The sequence below is a fragment of the Mercenaria mercenaria genome, chromosome 18 (genome assembly GCF_021730395.1).
Source record: "Mercenaria mercenaria strain notata chromosome 18, MADL_Memer_1, whole genome shotgun sequence".
NCBI lineage: Eukaryota > Metazoa > Mollusca > Bivalvia > Venerida > Veneridae > Mercenaria > Mercenaria mercenaria.
Genome location: NC_069378.1, coordinates 332,705 through 339,399, shown reverse-complemented (window position 1 = coordinate 339,399; position 6,695 = coordinate 332,705).

The following is a 6,695-nucleotide window of genomic DNA, read 5'->3' as shown; positions in this document are numbered from 1 at the left end:
ACATATTATCACCAAGCATGAGAAATAACATAGTTATAAAAACACCAGCTTGCAATTACATTACAGCTGTCAAAGTCGCTGTATCTAAATTAATAGATAATATTCTGCCATAAACTATACTTATTTGAGTGAAAAGACCTAGCAATGATCTATTTGAGTTGAGGTCAGAATTGTTTTACCTATACAAAAAACAGCTACCATCCAATGAATTTAATTCAAAATGTATTTACTGCCACTACGATGAAATTTGCTGTAATCGCGTTGCTTGCCGATAGACTGTCAAATAATTCTCAAAAATTTCAAAAGTAAAAAATGGTATTTTATCAAATGGCAGACAATAAATAAAATTACAGGTATGTGACGTTTGATTAAACTGAACATGGTATTTTTTTTCATCTGATGTATATGTAGATATAAAGTGTTCGTCTGTCTTCTCCTTGAGGACAAGATTTATTCGCAGCAGATATAAAGATATGTTGTGCCTTGATAATTATAATTACGCGAAAACTTTCACTATCTTAATGTCTTAAAAAACGAAATCCTGTGGTTACAATTTTTGTGTTTTGAGAAAATCCCCAGATATTGACCATAGTACATAGTACGATTACATTGTCCGTATCCGTTATAAAGGGCTATAAAGGAAATAAAACCTCCATAGTCTTAACACTATAAACGTCATCTCCCGACTTACGACTTGAAAGAAGAAAAAAAACATCCGAAAATTTGAGTATTGATGTATCTGTTTTCTACAAGTTCGGCTTTAACGGAAAGCCACGTCGCTCGAAATATCTCCATAATGTTGCATAAAACTGGGCATGCTACCGCAAAGCGGTGTCTTTACTTTCAAGTAAAGTGTAATCATTAATAAATATATTGATATTTCATGCGTCACGGTGACTAACACTTTACATAATTTCTACAGTTTTATTGTAATTGTATCACGGTTTCTCAACAATTACCAGAGCGGACGCAGTGGTACAGTGGTAACATTGTCTGACGACGAAACCAGTGGTCATGAGTTCAAGCCCCCGCTCCTCCAACTAAAATTGCTAACATTTGGATAAGAGTCCCGTACGTGTATGGGTGCTTTACACCTTGTAAAGATAAAGAAGCTTCTGAAATTGGAGCGTCTTTTGTATCTGCTTCAAGTTGAATGTTGATCTTTAGGTGTTTCTAACAATCTCTTGTACAATGAATTCTAACTTAATATATTGGACATGAAAATTATAATTATACAGGTATAATAAAATTCCGATAATGAATAATTATGTCTGGGTTTATTCATTGTTTTATTTTACTTGTATTTTTGTTAATCGCAAAATAAAAAAAAAAACATTTGTACGAAAAAAAAAAAAACAGTCTTTTTTAATCGAACGAAACGCGTACGAAATTTTTGGAAACAGGCCTTTGTTCTGTTTTAAATTTATTCAATGTAGTCAGCAGACGACAAGGTCCGAAGCACATTACACGATTGAACGGTACATCTTCAAAGGTTTTTTAGTATACCTATTGGTCCAGAAGTGGTTCGAACTCATGACCGTAGTCTGGCATTTCACCGCTTGACCGCTTTGTCCTTCCTTTGAAAGGTTAGTCTTAACATGCTAGTTATAGAAAATGCTTTTATTGAAGCGTTATAGCAACAAGCGAAAATCCTTAGAGTTCTTGTGTTTCATATCGAGTGTTTATTTAAGCCTCCATGGCCGAGAGGTTAAGGCCGATGACTTCAAATAACTCACTTGCCTCTCATCGATTTGGGTTCGAGCCTCAATCGGGGCTTTGAATTCTTCATGTGACGAAGCTGTCCAGCTGGCTTACGGAAGGTCGGTGGTTCTACCCAGGTTCCCGTTCGTGATGAAATAATACACGGAGGGGCACATGGGGTCTTCCTCTGCCATCAAAGCTGGAAAGTCGCCATGACATTGTGACAAGTAATTGTGTCGGTGCGACGTTTAACCCAGCAAAATAAATAAATAAACAAGAATAAAGAAGGTCATTAAATGTTCATAGGACTCAAAACCTTGTACGTATGACTGAGATACTTGAAAACGTACGGAAGTGATTTATTTCTTTTTATATATGAGAGCTGCGCCATGAGAAAACCAACATAGTGCGTTTGCGAGACCAGCCTGCGCATCCGCGCAGTCTTGTCATGATCCATGCTGTTCGCTAACGGTTTATCTAATTGCAATAGGCTTTGAAAGCAAACAGCATGGTGCAGGCTGGTCTGGATCCATGATGGTCGCAAACCCACTATGTTGGTTTTCTCATGGTGCGGCTCCATAATATATCGTGACACTTGCACTCAACGCTATTTATAGAACTGCTGTATTTTTCATTAGACGCTGGTTACAGCGTACGTTGGTGTGTCATTTTAGCCATAAACGAGAGAAATATCAATAAAATATAAAATTTTGATGCCTATAAATAAAAGAAAAGGTATGTAGATTTCTTCTATAGTTACCTTATTTTTCGCTTTGTGTTACTATGAAAATACAGGTTTTTTCTTGGATTAAAGCTGTGTCAATAGATTGTCGGCTGCTGCAGACTAAAAAGATAACAACTGAAAACACACGTTTTGATTATTTGTTTTATGTTTCTTGGTCCTCTTTTTATATCCAATTTATCGAAGACACGGAGAAACATATGGTGTTTGATCTGTTCGTCCGTCAGTCCGTCCGTTACATTTTCTTTTCGACGTACTCAACTCCTGCAGTTTCCATCTAATTGAAATAAAACCTGGTAAACACTATCAGCACGAAGTGGCCATGCACATATTTTCGGAACTTTTACAAAATATATGTCTAATTCTTTCTCCAGGAGTTAATCTATTTAATTAAGTATTTGTTGTTCTTTTTTTCAGTTCAGCAAAATGTTCTGTGCTCTCCTACAGTTTTCATACAACTGTAATGAAACTTGGTATATCGATACGGCAGCAACATGAAGCGGACATGTGCATATTTTCGGGACATTCGTGTCCGATATTTTTTAGAGATACGGACTTTTTGAACCTTGACATATTACAGTCGTGTACTTAACTCTTATAGTTTCAGTCCGTTTGAAATGAAACTTGCTTACACCTCATCGACATAAAGTGGACGTGAGCATATAAATGTGACTTTTATATCTGACCAATTATGCCCCCTTCGAAGAATCATGACTGTTTTGCAGACTAATCACTTTCGGGATGATAACCCAAGAATGCTTTGGCCTAGTTAGGAAAGTTAATAGGAACGTTGAAAATGACCAGCAGATGACCTCTATTGATTTAGAGGTCAGTATATCAAAGGTCAAGGTCACACTGACCCGGAACAGTTAAACAGTTTCTGGGTAATAACTCAAGAACGCTTAAGCCTAGGATCATGAAACTTATTAGAAAGGCTTATCATGACCAGCAAAATGCCCTTACTTTTTAAGTTAGTAGGTCAAAGATCAAGGTCATAGTGACCATAAATTAAGTTAAACCATTTCCGGACGATAACTTGAGAAAGCTTGGGCGAAGGATCATAAAAAGTAAACGGTCGCCAGTGGTCTAGATCAAAGTGACCCAGAACAGTTAAACGAATTCCGGACAATAACGTAAGAACACATAGGCCTAGAATCACGGAACTTAAGAGGAAGGTTGATCATGACCAGCAGATGACCCCTGTTGATTTTAAGGTCAGTTGGTCAAAGGTCAAGGTCACAGTGATTCGGAACAGTTAAACCGTTTCCGACGATAACTTGAGAATGCTAGGGCCTAGGATTAGCATGACCAGCAGATAACCCATATTGATTTTGAGGACAGCACGTCAGTAGGTCAAAGGTCAATGTCACATTTTTGCCAAATAACTAGAGAATGATGCTTTGGTCCGAGATCACATATGACACCTAGGTCACATGTATGACTGGTAAATGACCCTTAATTTTGAGTTTTGGTCAATAAGTCAAACTTTTAGTACACAGTGACACAATAATTTCTATTCCTTGTGCAGTTATCGGGAATTTCGTGTTCTGAGTCCTCTTGTTTATTTGGAGCTGTTGCCCCTTTATGTATTTTGTAGCATAACTTCTGCTACAGTTTCAGTCTATCTGAAATGAAACATTCAAAACTTTCATGTCCGATTATTTTTTTAGCTAAGCCCTATTGTGGATTTTGTTTATCATTCTGTCATGCACTGTTGATATCATTCTTGTTTTATCTGTCATTTACATACGAAGGTGTATATTTTAGTGTTTTTAACCAGGTTTTCAACGAAAACCTGAGTTATTAGATTGGGGTAGATGTCGGTCGGGCGGGCGGGCGGCGGTGGCGGCGGCGGCGTCAAACTGGTGTTTCCGGTCAATAACTTTTGTTTCGGTAAAGATATTTGAATAAAACTTGATATGTATGTAGCTTATATCAAGACAAAGGCTGATATTGATTTTGGGGTTTCTGGGGTCAAGGTCAAGGTCACTGTTACTTAAAATAGAAAAAGGGTTTCCGGTCAATAACTTAACTTAGGAATGAGCTATCATGATGAAACTTGGTGTATAGAAAACTTATATAAAGTTGTAGCTTGGGATTGATTTTGGGGTTTCTGGGATCAAGGTCAAGGTCATTGTTACTAAAAATAGGGTTAGGGTTAGGTTAGGGTTAGGGTTAGCATATCTTCTACATGCATTGAGGGATTTTGATGAAAGTTGGCACAATTGTTCACCATCATGAGACGGAGTGTCATGCGCAAGAACCAGGTCCCTAGTTCTAAGGTCAAGGTCACACTTGGAGGTCAAAGGATACAAGAATGAAAACTTTGTCCGGAGCATATCTTCTTCATGCATAGAGGGATTTTGATGTAACTTGGCACAATTATACACCATCATGAGACGAAGTGTCTTGCGCAGTTCCCTTCTTTAGAATTACTTCCCTTTGTTGTTACTGTAAATAGCTTATATTGTAACTTTTTCATTACTAGACGTAGGGAAAAATCGAGACCACTTTTCTGTAGTACAACATGCATGTTACATCCAATTTTGAGGTGTATTACAATGATTACTAAACAACCACAAAATTAAAATTACATCTGCAAATACAGGTGCTAGAGTAAAGAAATTTGCTATGACGGGCGTATATTGTGACATTCTGGCACTCTTGTTTATTCTTATGAAAAGTGTTGAAAACCTGGTTTCGTGGCATTGCCGCGTTTCTTGTATGTATTTTTAGTTAAAGTGAATGTCATCAAACACGGATTTAAAGTACTTGTAACATTTTTGTCAGGTAAACTAAATGATAAACGTAAATGACGTTACGTCAACTTGCAAAAAAGCGTGACATCACAGGATAACGTTCAACTTTCCACCAGTAAAACTTTTATCACGTACTGTTTGTTGATATAATAAAACATGTATATACTTTTAATGTGGTCAATTAATTAGACTAAATTAGCCTCGGAAAATGACTTCGGCTCGGTCCATAGGTTCTGGATGTAGGTCAATAGTCAATTTCCTTCCCGGAATAGTTTAATCCACTGCACACTTAAACGGAAGACAGTTATAATCAAACTAATGCACGCTAACAAGTGCGCACATTTTATGTAATACGTAAGGATAAGCTCACAAACCAGCACCTGAAAATGTGATTCGATATTGATTAATTGTGATAACATATAATATATATATATATATATATATATAATTATATATGAATACGATCGTGATTTTTTAACAAAACAAAAATTTACTACACTGTCCTTGATTGATATACGTTTATTATTACATAACACTGGTCCATAGATTTTGCTATGTGCACTGGCTATATTGAATACTAGTTTCTTTGCAATAATTATAAATCAAAGCTAAAAATTTACTTCTTAAGTCTTAATAAAGTTACCTGATTTTGTATGGCCACTTTCGTTTAGTTTTTCTTCCAATCAAAGTGCAGTATTCATACTGATATAATTTATTAGTTATCAAAGGTACTGCCAGAAGTGCGAAGGCTGAGGACAAATATTTTTGTTATTCAAATGTTGTATATTGTCCGTAAGTATTGACCTGGCACTCATTAATCTTCGCCAATATTTTCGGACGTTTTCGTTAATTTACGCAATACTTGTATTCTGAAAATATCTATATTACTTAAGTAACAGATACAGTTAACAGATGACACGATTGCGCAGTGGTAAAGTTTCTGACTTCCCAGCATGTTACCACGGGTTCGAAATCACATTATATAATTCCTTGTCACATGTGCAGACGGCTGTGCGGACAAAGCGTTTAGCTGCAAATCTCAGGGTTGTGGGTTTGAGTGCTACGTCTGACCGGATTTTTTTATAGTCAGTTTTTTATGCAAACTAACCATTTATCGGATCAAACGTGTCTTGCTTTTTATGGTCCATTTACCGAATGTTATCATATTCAACCGTTGTAGAAAAAGTGGAAAAAATTGTTTTAGAAGTATCTTTGATATACAAAAATACAAAATACTTGTCACCAGCGTTTCTAGAAAATAAATACAACAAGAGAAACAATCAAAATTCATAAAAATATGATGCATAAAATAATGAACAATAAAACAGGCATCGATAGCATTACATTACATAAAAATGACTATTCATGTTCGGACACCGAGAATTAATTTACGGAAATAAAAGGAAAATTAATGAGTGACAGGTCAATACTTATGGACAATAACATGCCATCAGAAATTATATCTAACAGTAATTTCTATTTATTTTCTTATA